We start from the raw sequence: 16,827 nt of genomic DNA, 5'->3' as shown, positions 1-16,827 counted from the left end.
ATTGTGCTTCCTTATAGCCAATCAAGGAGTGAAAAATGTCACATGGTGAAAGGATGGAGGAAAGGGGAAGGATGAGTCAACAAAGGAGGCTCAAGGGATAAAATCTTCATAAAGACCCTCATAATGACTTATAAGAGCAATAAAAGGGCTTGGAAGAGTCATTTATGGCCTAGTGGACTTCATAAAGTTTTATGGTTGAGTATTTTGAGGGAGATGAGAGCAATTTCAACTTGGGCTTGATTAGGAGGGTTTTAAGTTTGCTTAGGATTGTTCAAATGATTAGAAGATGGATTAAGACGGTTTAGGATTAGCTTAGGGATAGGCAAGTGGATGGCATTTAATGAGGGTGGGTGAAAGAGGAGATATTTGTTAACTTTGGCTTGGGTTAGTAAGTTTTAACCCATGTTTAGGGAATGTGACAAGGTTAGGAGGGGATTAGGATTAGGTTTAAAGACATCTTCTAGAAGAGTCTAGATTTTGGATGAGGATAAAGACTTTCTAAAATAGTCTAGAATTTTCTAAGATGAGGATGAAGACTTTCTAAAAGAGTCTAGAACTTCTTAGGATGAGGATAAATTATATTTTTAGGAAATAAATAAAGTTTTATTTATTTCAAGAGTTTGGGATGAGGAGATATTTATTAAAACTTTTTTAATAAACATGAGGATTAATATTTAATCTTAATTAAATATTTTGAGTTGGGATTAGGGGTAGGAAATGATGGGATTAGCCTTTAATTAAAATTAAAGAAGGATTAGAAGATTTTGGAAGAGGTTAGTGGTCTTAAGGAATTTGGCCAAGTTTTGGGCAAAAAATAATTTTTTTATTTATTTTGGGTTTTTTGGTCAATTTATTAATTAAATAATTAATAAATAAGGAAATAATGTTTAAATAAGATTTAAACATTTTTGGGAGGGATTCCTTAATTAAATATTTTTAATTAAGATAAAGGGATTTAATGGCATAAAAATAAATTAATTAATTAATTAATTAATGATGATGTCATCAAAAATTTTTTAGAAAATAAAAATACTTTATTTTCTAAAAGTTTTTAGGTGTCTACACTAGGAAGATATTCTAATTGTTCATATGGGTCAAAGGGGGTCATAGGGTGACCTATGACCCCCTTTGATTGATTAAACGACGACATATGTTCCTAGGGGTCCTAGAACCCCTAGGAACATATTCGAATCGTTCATATGGGTCAAAGGCCCCTATGACCCTCTTTGACCCATTAAACGACGACATATGTCCCTAGGACCCCTAGGGATATTCAAATCGTTCATATGGATCAAAGGGGGTCATAGGGTGATCTATGACTCTCTTTGACCCATTAAACGATGACATATTTGACCCATTAAATGACGACATATGTCTCCAGGGGTCCTAGGACCCCTAGGGATATATTTGAATCGTTCATATGGGTCAAAGGGGGTCATAGGTGACCTATGACCCCCTTTGAACCATTAAACGATGACATATGTCTCTAAGGGTCTTAGAATCCCTAGGGACATATTCGAATCGTTCATATCGGTCAAAGGGGGTCATTGACCCTCTTTGACCCATTAAACGATGACATATGTCCTTAGGTGTCTTAGGACCCCTAGGGACATATTCGAATCGTTCATATGGGTCAAAGGGGGTCATAGGGTGACCTATGACCCTCTTTGACCCATTAAACGACGACATATGTCTCTAGAGGTCCTAGGACCCCTAGGGACATATTTGAATGGGTAATATGGGTCACCCATTAAACAACAACATATGTCCCTAGGGGTCCTAGGACCCCTAAGGACATAAATGGTTCTTATGGGTCAAAGGGGGTCATAGGGTGACCTATGACCCCTTTTGACCCATTAAATGATGACATATGTCCCTAGGGGTCCTAGGACCCCTAAGGACACATTTGAATCGTTCATATAGGTCAAAGGACCCTATGACCCTCTTTGATCCATTAAACGACGACATATGTCTCTAAGGGTCGTAGGACCCTTAGGGACATATTTGAATGGGTAATATGGGTCAAAGGGGGTAATAAGGTGACCTATGACCCCTTTTGACCCATTAAACGACAACTAAGGACATATTCGAATCGTTCATATGGGTCAAAGGGGGTCATAGGGTGACTTATGACCCCCTTTGACCCATTAAATGAAGACATATGTCCCTAAGGGTCCTAGGACCCCTAGGGACATATTTGAATGGGTAATATGGGTCAAAGGGCCCTATGACCCTCTTTGACCCATTAAACGACGACATATGTTCCTAGGGGTCCTAGGACCCCTAGATATATATTTGAATCGTTCATATGGGTCAAAAGAGGGTCATAGGGTGACCTATGACTCTCTTTGACCCATTAAACGACTACATATGTCTCTAAGGGTCTTAGGACCCCTAGGGACATATCTGAATTGGTAATATGGGTCAAAGGGGGTCATAGGGTGACCCCCTTTGATCCATTAAAAGATGACATGTCCCTAAGAGTCCTAGGACCCCTAAGGACATATTCAAATCGTTCATATGGGTCAAAGGGGGTCATAGGGTGACCTATGGCCCCCTTTGACCCATTAAACGATGACATATGTCCCTAGGGGTCCTAAGACCCCTAAGGACATATTTGAATCGTTCATATGGGTCAAAAGGGGTCATAGGCTGACCTGTGACCCCCTTTGACCCATTAAACGATGACATATGTCCTTAAGGGTCCTAGGACCCCTAGGGACATATTTGAATGGGTAATATGGGTCTAAGGGGGTCATAGGGTGACCTATGACCCCCTTTGACCCATTAAAAGATGACATATGTCCCTAGGGGTCCTAGGACCCCTAGGGATATATTCGAATCATTCATATGGGTCAAAGGGGGTCATAAGGTGACCTCTGACCCCCTTTGACCCATTAAACGATGACATATGTCGCTAGGGATCTTAGGACCCTTAGGGACATATTTGAATCTTTCATATGTATATGGGTTAAAAAATGAAAGGATATATATATACACTACATATATATACTATATATATACTATTTATACTATTTATACTATTTAATGATAATAATAATAATAATAATATAAATAAACACTAAATATTAATATTATTATATCTATAGTCATAATAATAATACTATTATAGCTATAATAATAATATATATATTAATACTATATTGTAGCATAATCATAATAATAATATAAATAAACACTAAATATTTACACTATTATATCTATAGTAATAATATTAATACTATTATGGGTATAATAATAATATTAATACTATAGCTATATTAATACTACTATATATTAATACTATTGATACTTTTTATTAATACTATTATACTATTAGCTTATTAATAAACCAAAGTCGGTTTCCCTCCAATGATTTTCATAATATTAATATAATTATGGCAAAGGAGGGAAATTATAGCAAGTTTTAGCTCCAAAAATTCACTTTACAAAATCGGATATCCGATCTAAGATCAGATATTCGATCTAGGATCGGATATCCGATTTTACTGGCACCAATTCCCAATATTTCCCTATCCCTACAGACTCGACAACATCACTTTTTCACTTCTTTTTTCACGGGTTTTGCAAAAAGTCGCATTTTGGGGCCCAACCAATCGAATTTATTTTGAAAATATAACCTTAGGTGTTCGAATTTGTCATCTAAATGGGGAGCAGCAGTCGTCGAAAGGATAAACGCAAAAAGAAGATATCCAATGAAGACATTGTGACATGTAGGGAAAGGGACAAAATGGAACACCAAAGAAAAAGACAAGGTATGCTAAATATCAGTCAAGTTGACGATGAATTAATCGAAGGTGAAATCATAGAGTCAGATAATGAATATGTACAGTTGGGGAATGAAAATGTACCTATTGAAAATGATAATGCTGAAATTAAAAATTTGGAAAATAAAAATTTTGAAGAAGAAATGCCACCAAGTCATAATCCAAATTGCATAATTGACCATGTCGAAGATAACAATGCACAAGAACCTAATGCACAAGAACCTTACATATCTCCTAATTATAATCGACATGAAGGTTCTAAATCACCAAAATGGATAATTGAAACTGATGAAACGATTATTACTAGTTTGGAAGGAAAAAAAATTAGAAAGAACTATTCGATTATGAGCTTCAAAACTATATCAAATGTTTTTTGGCAACAAGATAGTGATAGAGCAATGTCAGCTTTCCATGCACTTATTAAAGATGTAAAAGATGAGACCTATGCTTTCCAAATTGAAAATTTGTGTCAATAAAAAGTTGGAAAGAAATGCCATTATTGTGAAGAATCTTTTCAGCGCTCTCAATAGCATTAGAAAAAATAGCAGAGAGAAGGATAATAGAGTTGCTTGAAGGGTTATTACAACCTTTTTGGTAAGTCATCATTTGAGAAAAGGTAGATATATGAGACAAACTTGTATTGATTTGAATCTAAATCATACTACTTTGAGAAGAGCACTTAATCGACAAGAGAAAATTGATGATCCTCTTCAAAATGAAACATGTGCATTTGGTGGGAGACTTCCACATTTTGCTAAGAAGCTATCCGACGATGTGAAAGAAGAAATTACATAATTTTGGCACTCTAACTCATGAGTATCACCCAATGCTAAAGACGTCTTAAAGTTGAGAATTGGCATCAGAGACCGCACACCACATCCTAAACACCATTTGGAGGTAAGTCAAACTATGTTGTTCAAACAATTTAGAGAGAGTCATCCAAGTCTTCATATATCACAAAGGGCTTTTGAATCTTTGAAGCCATTTTATTGTGTGCCACTCAAAATTCGAAATACATGTTGTTGCAAATATCATGATGAGTTTTCTATGCACCATGAACTAGTACGCTTCATCCATTTTACTTTGCATAGTAAAGAAATGTTGGAGGATTGTGGGGCTAGTGGGCTTCCAAAATCATCAAGAGACTTGCTAGATCAACTCTTATGTCCTTGAGTTGATGGTTGTTCCTTTTATAGAAATGCTTGCTTAAATAAGAAGTGTTCAGAATGTGGTGGCTTATCCAAGTTTGACACATGTTTCCATGAGGGGTGCGAACAAGATCTTGGAAAGACAATACTGAAAAAAAGGGTATATGAAACAGTGAAATACACATTGAAGAGTGGGAGTGAGAGCTCTAGATATGAATTGGTTGGAAAAGATATCAGTGTGGGTAATTTTATTTCAGATTTCAAGGCAAATCTTTTTTACAAGTATGCAAGACATAGTCACAGGTCTCAGTGGTTGGATCAACAATTTAGAACGTGTAAGGAGACTTTTCCCATTGGCACTATTATATCAATTGTTGATTTTTCTAAGAACTACACATTGCAACCTCAAAATGAGACATAATCTCAATATTACAACTCCATTCAGATTGCAAATTTTGTTCACATAACATATAGACATGCCCCTGATAGTGCGGAAGATAATCGAAAGATTATTAGAGAGTATCATTTTTTTATGAGTGATGATAGATCTCACTCTCACGAGTTTGTGCAACATTGTTTCAAGAATTTTTTTGATTTCTTACATGAGCATGCAATTTTTATGGATAGACATATCATTTGGTCAGATAACTGTACAGGTCAATTCAAGAATGCTTGCATGTTTTATTGGTTGTGTAGGATGCACGTAGAGAGAGGGGTGCCTCATATTTGGAGTTTTTTTTAGTCCATCCATGGAAAAGGGGAACATGATGGAGCAAGGGCATGTGTGAAGAGAGCTCTAGTTAAGGAGCAACCGAAGATTTCAACAACAGAGCTTCTTGATGCTCGTAGCATTGTTGATTAGTGTAGTTTAGCATTATCACAGGGGGGGGACACTTGATTCAGTGGTACGCAAGTTCTTTTGGTTGGTTGAGGAAGGGTCCATAGGTGATAGATCAGATTGTGCTACAGTGAGAGAATCATAAAAAATACATTCATTTCGGAGCTCTGATTCTAGTACATGGACCATTTGGACACGACAACTAGCTTGTTTTTGTTGTACTTTTTTTTAGTGTTATTGGGATCACTGTGAGTCAAGTGAGTGGGTGGACACATGGGCTCCACATTATCTTACTCCATTGTCTATCATACCCTCTATCAAAAATAATGACATGGAAAGTTCACTTGAGCATAACCATCTATCAGATCTACTTCAGCTAGGACATGTCTTTGCATTGGTTGCACCACAGGGAAATGATGAGAAATCTAATTATTGGTTTAGCACGTTGTGTAAGAGGTAAACAAAAACTTGCACAACCAATCCGAGATGATGATGGATTCACATATCCTTCTGGTTCAGTGGTTGTTGTTGGAACATGGCTGTGGACATACATGCTTAGAAGGAATAGAATTCCTGCATTCAAAGACTATCAGAAGCACAAATTAATTCTCATATATTCGCATCTTATTATAGCAACAAATGTAAAGTTATTAAAGCATCAAGGAAGACCAAAAGTAAAAGAACTTTTTACTATTGCTAATGCTGATCATGAAGCCCTATTGGAGTCCCTAAAACAGAGAGAGGACCCTATTGGAATACTCGACTAGGTATATATACTTCTTATGTTATTTTCTTCATAATGATTTAATGAATTGATGATTATCTTGTTTAATACAATAAGTTACTAATTTTTTTATGATATTGGAATGTAGGTACATCATGAACAGTTGGAGGGGGGTGGTATTGGGGAGAATTTCTAAAATTTATGATGTATTATGATGTAAAATGTGTACTTTTTTTGTATATGGTTTTTGTATTTTGGTAGGTTCTTTGTAAGGAATTATAAGAGGAAGATATTGAATAAGTTCTTGCAAATCATATTTGCATGTGATACAAGGCTGTAAGGACAATTTTAAGAGCATTTATAACTATATGAAAGATAATTGCTTGCGGATATCTTATTACAAATTTTGTTTTTTCCTTATTTGACATAAAGCTGACATTATGATTATTGAAACTATTTTTATCAAACTAATCAAATAAGAAAAATCTAGAAAGTACGGATGAACAATTAGAATACTTGATTTCTTCCATTTTGCAACCAATCATGGCATTTGAAAGCACAAAGAGTCATAATATTGTATAATTTTTTGAAAGATTTTCACATTGAAAAGTTGTATGAAGCACATTTGGGATAAGCCATGAAATCCATGAAAGAAGATAGCATGTAGGATAAGCAATTAAAGCTAATAAGCAAGATAGCATATGCATAATGACATGATATTAAGTTGGATATGAAGGCTATGAGTGAATGAGAAGGTAAAATAGGGCATCTCATGGATAAGATATCCAATACGTAAGGATAGCTCAAAATTGTCAAGATCAAAGAGGAAGAGGGAATAGATGGATGATGGAAGAATTACACATGATGCATGTTTACCAGGTTTTCATCATGGTACTTATCCAAAGAGAAACAAGAAGTGGTTTTCACCATGGAATGAATTTATTTCTCTTTACTTTTTCTACCAAGGTGCCACAAATAATGGTTTTCACCAAGGCACATTTTTTATCTTCTTTTCTATTTTTTTTTATTTTTTAGAAATAGGTCAACTATTTTCAAGTTACATAGTGTTCCTATTAGAAAGATAAGTTATGATAAGCCAAGACCATAGATAAGTATGCTCAATGATGTTGATAGGGTGAAGGAAGTGAGATGATAGTAGGATAAGAGTTCATTCCTTGGAATGATTGTATGAGTATGGATAGTAGGTAAGTGTAGCTTTGAAAACATTGCATAAGGGTAGGTGACAAAGTGGGGAAGATCAACATTTACACACACCTTGGAGGGTTTTCCAATGATGGAGGAATCATGGAGGAAATAGATCAAGGTTTAGATGTATGAGCTGGTAGGACAATGTTAGAAGAAGATTGAGTGGAATATTTGTAAGCTTTTGAGAAAGATGTTTGAAAGAAAATGGAGTGGAAGCCTTTGGAATATTGAATGTCAACTTAGATTTATATGTTCAATATTAAAGTCTTTCAAGAGAGACTTTTGAATCCATATAGCTTTAGATTTTCCTTTGGATACTTTATAACACATTTCTTCAATAATGGTTTTAGGAACCCATATTTTCTTTGATTTCACTTTTTGAATAGTGAACCTTTGTGGTATCTTCAATATATTTTCGTTATGTCCATTCACATGTTGATTAGATGAGACATAATGATCTCTATTTTTTAATGTATTATTGTATTTCTTGTGTTGAACATCTAAATTGCTTCCAAAAGATTTGGGACTTATGGATGAATAAGGCTAATATGATTGGTTTAGATGGTTGAGTGGATGGTTATTTTCTAGGATGAATGTCTTGTTGATCTTGAGGTACATTAGGACAGCTAGAAGTAGAAAGTGTAGGAGAAGGTTTGAAGACTTTAGATTAGATGGATAAGGACCAAGGATAGAATTAGGAAATGCGAAGGGATAGTGACTAGGGATTTTAGCATCTTTAGAGTGAGTAGCATGACCAAAGTCATCAATAAGAGTGTTTGAATCTTGAGCATAGTTTTGAAGTGGATATGGAGAAGTAGAACATGAGGGGACACTTTGATATTGACATGTTTCTTTATATAGCATAGAAAGATCACTTTTCCCATAAGTTTCAGTAAGCTCAATGGAGGTAGTGGAAATGGTATCCTCATCATATATAGAAGGTGGGTAACACATAGGATATAGAAAGGTGAAATTTTGGATGAGACGAAAAGGTGTTTGATCTTGATCTTTATTTATATATTTTTCTTTTTTAGAGTCATCTTGATATGGAGCACCTTCTAAGGACAAGGGAAAATTTGAGGTGTGCATGATAGAATCTTAAAGAAATAATGCAGGATTAGCTAAAGTGGGCATAGTAATCATAGTATTGCATGAATGTTGAGGATCTTTAGTCTTAGTAGCATGGAAAAAGTTTGCAGACAAGTGAAGCTTAGCTTGATTTTCTTTTATTTGTAGCCCTTGAGAGTACGCATGGTCTATATGGAAAGAATTAGGTTCTTTGTTTAGTGGAGGCATTTTGGAAAGCTTTGACACTTTCAGAGGTTCATTAGTGTTATAAGAAGTGAAGGTGTCAAGGAAATTATCACTTGACATAGGTTCATCAGCATGATCTTGTGACACGAGTCATTAGAGGTATCAACAATCCCATCATAAATGAGATCTTGGATTTTATGTTTCAACACTATGGAATCTTTAGTTTTATGAAATTTTCTTCCATGGAAGTGGCAATAATGATAATTTCTCCACCATGGAGGTTTGATTTTGGGTTCATAAGGTCTAGAGTTGTCTAGTAATGTGATGGATTCATTATCAAGAAGTGTTTGCAAGATGTTATCATGAGAATCTTCCAATGGAGTAAAAGTTCTCTCAAAAATTTCTCCATGATAATTTTGCTGTTTCTTAAGTGAATAGAATGCATCCATGTCTTCATCACTATCTTGGTCAAAGATAGGTCCATAATGAAAGTTTGGCATACGCTCAAAGGAGGTACCACTTGCTTGTTCTCTAAAGAGGTCTTTAGATCTAGAAGATGAAGATATTTGATGTCTTGGAGTAGAATATGTAGACCTTGAAGAAGATGACCCATGTGTATGTAAAGGTCTTAAGGGAGATTAATTTAAGAATGCAATATTCTCCTCTAACCTTTTCTCAAGTTTAGAATTGATTTCTATTATGTGCTTAGAGAGATGAAGGTAAGAAAGATTATTTGTCTCTTCTAGCTCTTTGTATTGAACATATAGATCTTGAAACTCTTTAGTGGCATGGAGGATATCATGATCATCTAGATTTGGTTGAGGTTTGGTAGCACAAGGTTTGAATACCATAGTGGTACATAGATAATAAAGCATGAAGGAGACTAGAGGAAGCTAATAAGGTGACACAAGATAACTTGATGTCTAAACTAGAGAGGTAGAGTGTTCACATGTCAAAGAGAGGTAGAAATGAATGAGTGACTTGTCAAACAAATTGTTCAAGCAGGTTACAACACTAGTGACTCAAGTCAAGAGCTACGAAAAAATCCCAAATAGCAATGTAGATAAAGAAAGAGAGATGACAAGTGAACAAATTTAAGTGTAGTCAATAGATCAAGGAAACCATTTAGTGAAAGAAATTCTTAGTATGCATATCATAGACCATGAAGTTAGAAAATACCAATAGCTCTAAGACCAAAGAGCCATTTTAAGCATGTTCAAGCACTAGAGACATAGAAAATCAAAGTCGATTTATGAAACTCCCCTTAGCAAAAAATGCAAACAAATATTTGCACTTGATGTTTTGACTTGGTTGAAAAAGTTTGACAATAATTGATAATATTGCAAGCTTGATATTCAAAAGCAATTTTTTTTCCAAGAAAGATAGTGACACATGGAGTAGTCTTCAAACAATCAAGCAAGGCACAAAGCAACCTTTCATGATACAAGTCAAAGGGGTCAACCTTTCTTGACAACTTTTCAAAATCTAACTCCTAACGGCTACAAGTCAGTGCCATTAGCTCTAAGTGGGTGGATGAACCCTAGTGACACCCTTGTTCCAACCACGGAGACCCTCCATCGTCCGTGGCCACCCCGTATCGAGGAGTCCCCAAGGTTCTCTAAGTGCGTTTTGAGGTCGATCTTCTGAGGGTCATAACTTAGAGCTCGTGAGGGCTATTGATAAACTATCGAATGCTATAGGACACTAATGTTGAGGACTAAAATAATCTATCTCATTTTTGAGAGATCACATTCTATTTGGATTCGGCACAGTGATCTCGTTCGATGCCAAAATTCGCAGTGTGCCTCAGTTCATAGGTGCACCACAACGTAACTTTGAAACTGCTAATCTTGGCATTGAATCGTCAATGCCATTAGCTCCAGATGGGTAGGGAAAGCCTACTCACACCCTTTTTCTGGCCACGGAGACCATCCATCATTTGCAGCCACCCCGTACCAAGGAATCTCCAAGGTGCTCTAAGTGCATTTTGAGGTCGATCTTTCGAGGGTCATAACTCATAGCTCGTGAGGGATATTGATGAATTGTAAAATGCTACATGAAGGTCATACTAAGGCCTAAAATAACCTATCTCATTTTTGAGAGATCACATTCTATTTAGATTCGACACAGCTATCTCGCTCGATGCCAAAACTCACAATGTGCCTCAGTTCATAGGTGCACCACAGCGTAACTTTGAAATCGCTAATCTTGGCATCGAATCGTCAGTGCCATTAGCTCTGAATGGGTGGGTGAACCCTAGTCACACCCTTATTCCAGCCACCAAGACCATCCATCATTTGCAGCCACCCCGTACCGAGGAATCTCCAAGGTGCTCTAAGTGCATGTTGAGGTCGATCTTTTGAGGGTCATAACTCAAAGCTCATGAGGGATATCAATGAAATATCAAGTGCTCTAGGATGGTGATACTGTGGCCTAAAATAACCTATCTCATTTTTGAGAGATCACATTCTGTTTGGATTCGGCACAGCAATCTCGCTCGATGCCAAAACTCGCAGTGTGCCTCAGTTCATAGGTGCACCACAACGTAACTTTGAAACTGTTGATCTTGGCATCGAATCGTTAATGCCATTAGCTCTGGATGGGTGGGTGAACCCACCCTTGTTCCATCCACAAAGACCATCCATCATTTGCGGCCACCTTGTACCGAGGAGTCTCCAAGGTGCTCTAAGTGCATTTTGAGGTCGATCTTTCGAGGGTCATAACTCAGAGCTCATGAGGGCTATTGATGAACTGTCAAATGCTACAGGACGATGATACTGAGGCCTAAAATAACCTATCTCATTTTTGAGAGATCACATTTTTTTTGGATTCGGCACAACGATCTCGCTTGATGCCAAAACTCACAGTGTGCCTCAGTTCATAGGTGCACCACAACGTAACTTTGAAACCATTGATCTTGGCATTGAATCATCAGTGCCATTAGCTTCAGATGGGCAAGTGAACCCTAGTCACATCCTTGTTTCAGCCACGAAGACCATCCATCATTTGCAGCTACCCCATACCAAGGAGTCTCCAAGGTGCTCTAAGTGCATTTTGAGGTCGATCTTTCGAGGGTCATAACTCAAAGCTTGTGAGGGGTCTCAATGAACCATTAGAGGAGACAATTTTGTAAGAAGTAGTGGCTTAGTGTTTTTGCTAAAATAAGTTAGTGGGAAGGCTTTATTAGAGGGTCTTGGCCAAACTAGTTTGGTGTCTGCCCACTCTCTAATTTTGGAGATAGTTAGGTTTTGGAGGGAGATTAGGGGAGCTCTACTACAACTATCCTTACCCTAGCTTGGACCAAGGTTGGTATCTCAAACTTGCTTCTTTTCCATTTCTTTCTTTTAGCATGGTTAAGCAAATATGCAAGTGTGGAGTTTATCAATGGAGTATGCATTGCATTGCATTGTGGAGTAGCATTCATGTGAGTGCTTGAATGGTGTTCATTCCATGTAGAATAGTGTGACACCATTGTGCATCTTGTTGTATTGTGTGGAGTATTATGAGTATGAGGTTTAGATTTCCTCTATTTCCTTGATGTATTATGGGTGTTGATATTGTGTTGTGAAAATGTGATGTGCTCTTGAGAATTTCTTGTTTTATTTCTACTTGGTTTTGTTTTCTTGTTTTGTGCTTGAGTGTTGTTATGGGCGTGGGACTTACACTCACCCTTGTGGGAAGGGAAGAGAAGTCTAGGGTGAAGGGCTTAAGTTGGGTTCAAAAAATGTAATGAGAACCTTGGAGTATGGGCTCCATTGTATGCCATAACCATTCATATCTTGCTGGGGGTGATAAGGAAAGTATGGTGTAGAAAGGAAGTTTGAGGAGTTACAACTGATGGTAGTTGGTTCAGAGGAGAAAATGTGGAGGCCCTGAGAGGGCATTAACTTGTTGATTTATGATAGCCCTAAAAGGGCATGAAATTTGCTGAATTATGATAGCCCCGAGAGGGCATGAAAATTGTTTATTGCAGATATGGTTTGGTATGGCAAGTCTCCATTTTAGAACACACCTTCACCCTATGTTTATGGTTCCATCTATGAAGCCATTATGAAATAGCCTTGGGGGGAAATTGTTCAAGTTTGAAATGTAATGTTTATGCATTGAAAGATTGTATGTGTATCCCAGTTTGAGCCTTGTTCCCTAGTGCAGGGGCCTATGGTTGGGTGGAAAGCACCCATGGTCCTTGTTATTTTGTTGTGTTGCATATGCAGATTTGTGTCTAAGGGAGCAATGGAAATGGCTTGGAATGATCATCTTGCAGATTGATGTTGGATGAGAAAACTTGACATTGTGCCCTCATTTGTGAAGGAGGATTCACTAGCTTGTTCATGTTCTCAATGATCATGTTGGACAATGTTCATGGTACTCATTGTCCATATCTTTCAATGTTCATGTTCCTTATGATTTTGAAAAGTCCCTTATGTTTCCCCATTGTGATGGAAGGAGATTGTATCATTGTTACCTAATGTACGTGAAGAGGAAATAATTGATAAGGTTGTATATGCATGTTTCATTTGGAGTTTATATTGTTATGAAAGCATTGGTATGAGTCACAGATTTGCTTTGACATCATTGTTATCATTTGAAAATGTGAAAGAAAGTTTTCTCCTTGTGGTATTGTAAATGACTAGTTGATAATAACAATCCATAAATGTTATGTGATACCATTGATTGTATAAATTTAAAACTTAGTAGATTGCTTACAATCTTGTTGTGCGCTCAATAATTTGGAAGGGAAATTTTATGTTCATATCACATGCATGGATAACATTGATTTTAATTACCAAGCTTAATGCAATTCTAAGCAAGGAAATCATCAAATTAATTTCATGATATAATAAAATGAAGTCTGTTGTAAGAGAAGACATAATAAAATCTATGAGATACATTGTTGTAAGCATGCATTTTCCTCTCTGGAAAATGTATGGTAAAGGCAAATAAATCCCTTCCTTAATATAGAGCAATAAAATATTAAAGAATATTCCCAGATTCTAGACTGCTATCCAATAAAAATAAAAATAATAATAGCATATAGAGACTAATGAGTATCCTAGACTAATATATTTCCTAAGTGACAGAATGGTACACATTACAATCTTGTGACCTCTAAGTCACATCGAACACTCAAATAATGAATTAGTAATTAAATAAATAAAGGCATATTGGTGTGCATGTTAGAGAATATGACAAATTTAAATATTTAACTCAAAAATAAAATAAAAGCCAAGATTGATCTTGACCGCCCTTCTAGAGTAGCCCCCAACATTTCCTAAGCCATCATAATGCAAAAGGTTTTCTCCACTCCCCAAGGCGTATTGTTAAATCTGACATTCATTCTGACATGTCATGTCAAAACTTTTATCCTTGAGCTTGCCTCCTTGAAAAGGGGTTTCATCCCCATTAATATACTTGGGTGCATAGGAGAAAGGGTTTATGTCACATCCTTGTCTTATGCACTAGTCGTCCCCTCCTTGCAGCAATGGTCACATGTTCCCAAGCATAGGTAGTTGACTTGAAATTTCTTGCAACAGTGATCACGTGTTCCCAAGCATAGGTAGTCGACTTGAAATTAAGGGGGAGTGGGATAGCAATCCCAAGGGATTTGTACTTAGGAGAATGTCAAGTTGACATTTAATATGACTTGTTCACATTAGGATTGTTGATTGGAGGGATGGGAAAAAGATGTCCTAAGGCTTGGATTAGTCAAAATTATGCACATGACCCACATGGGACCTTGTGGGGACCACGTGTAGGAAGAAATGTGGCCTTGGTAAGAGTTAGGGAATGATGAGGATTTAAGATAGATAGGAGATTCACCCTTTAGATTTTTTTTAATTTTTATCAGATAATTATTTAATCATTTCAAGTCTTGAATAGAGGATAATGACACTTAGTGTATTTGAGCTTAGTTTAAGGGTAATGTTTATATCAAGGGGCTCATTTAGAAACATGTAACAATTAAACCATATGTTAATGGAAAAGCTCAATATAAGAAAATAAATTAAATGAAATAAATAAGTTTACGAGAATGCATATATAATTGAACATGATGTTAAGTACGGAGGGTTTAATTAAATTAGTGTTAAGATTGTAAATTAGGATAGTTGGATGTAGATATAATAGGGTTAATATGAAGTAAGTTGTTGAGATGATGGGATTGGAGAATCAAGGATAAGGATGGATGGTGGATTAAAATAATAACTCAAATCTAGTTTTATCTAGTAAATAAAGCACATTGATAGATAAGAGTTACTAGATAGAATTGAATGCATGAAAAACCTATTTAGATGTTGGATTTAATGTCAAGTGAATTTTATATTTGGCTTGAGGGAATGTTAGTTAGATAATGAATGTTGTGGATTCGATTGAAGATATTAGTAGAATATCAAAGTCGATAGAATATATACACCAATTTGAAAATGTTGTGTAGGAATAAAGCATTAGTTAGCTAGTATGTAATAAGGGTCAATAGGCATGTCATTAGAGGTAGCTCATCAGCTCATGTACTCTATGTATAATTAATGATAATATGATTCATGTACACCACATTCTACTATATTAGTTGCATGAAATGATGAATACATATATGTCAGAACGACAAGGTATGTTATATACAAACCTTATTTATATGCTTGCACCTAATCCTTGCATAAACAATTCATCTAAAAAATTTAAATTAACACACTCAATACAATGTGTTTAAATATTGATCATGAATTATTATTGAGTTAAGTATTTTGAATTGGCCCTTAGACTTACTAAGAGTTCCTCATTTTATGTGCTTACTAATTCGTACTATGAAACTACTTTGAATTTTAACATGCTTTGATAATAATAATATTGATAGTGAGAAAGTGAGCTTATGGTGAATAATTAGATGTAATAATGTAAAAATTAAATGTAATAGTATAGTAATTATAGTAATTAAAATAGTAAATGTAGAAGCATGGCAATGTAGCTAGATTAGTTAGTAGTTGCTGAGCTAGATAGTTAGTAATTGACTTTTGTTAGAGTGAGTTTAATTTATGTATTGAAATAGTAATTTTTGTGTTTAGGAAACTGTAGTGAGTGCTAGTTTGGTGAGGAAGCAATGTTGATAGAATGCATAAGGATGACTAAATAGAGTAAAGAGGGAGAAAATGACTCAGTATTGGTCCAATCTTCGAGAGGACCTATAACCAGTAAGATATGGATGCAAGCACATGATACACGTTTGGCACATAAAACAAATTGTTTATTCCATAAGTTGTGTATAGTATGTGTTGAATGATGGATACTATCAATACAGGTGGCCTCTTCTCCATCATGTAGACTTTGAAGCTACCTTTGGGGCATATCTTTTCTAATTTCCAATGGTTAGATCCGATATAGTGTGGTAGATAAGTGCACATTTTCTTATTTGACTAAGGGTGCTCATGTGATGAGTACTAAATCTAAATTCTCTAGATACATGTGTTTAATCGATTAAGATATACTACACTTCCACACCATATAGTAATTGTCACATTAATATATATTGTAATGATTAATGAATGTGTGTACATTGGTAATGAGGATAATAAGTAATTCTGATCCCCTTCCCTTACATGCTAGAATCATGACCTAGTCCATATGATACAACCAACAGACCCTAATAGAATATTAGTATCAGAGGCTTGTTAGGATATGAATTACCTCACTAATTTATGAGTGTTGTATCTTGAACTTTCTCTTTTGAGTCGTGACACTAACTTGAACTAGACTGTCATCCAATCTATTTGAAAACCACCTATGACTAAAATGTTACAACCGGATGACACTATCCACATGAGTCTTGAACTCCTATTCAATGATAACCTTGTTTTACAATATGTAATTTCTTATGCG

The sequence above is a fragment of the Cupressus sempervirens genome, chromosome 7, assembly GCF_028749045.1.
Source record: "Cupressus sempervirens isolate cs-2001-9-10 chromosome 7, ASM2874904v1, whole genome shotgun sequence".
Classification (NCBI taxonomy): domain Eukaryota; kingdom Viridiplantae; phylum Streptophyta; class Pinopsida; order Cupressales; family Cupressaceae; genus Cupressus; species Cupressus sempervirens.
This window is presented reverse-complemented; position numbering follows the sequence as displayed.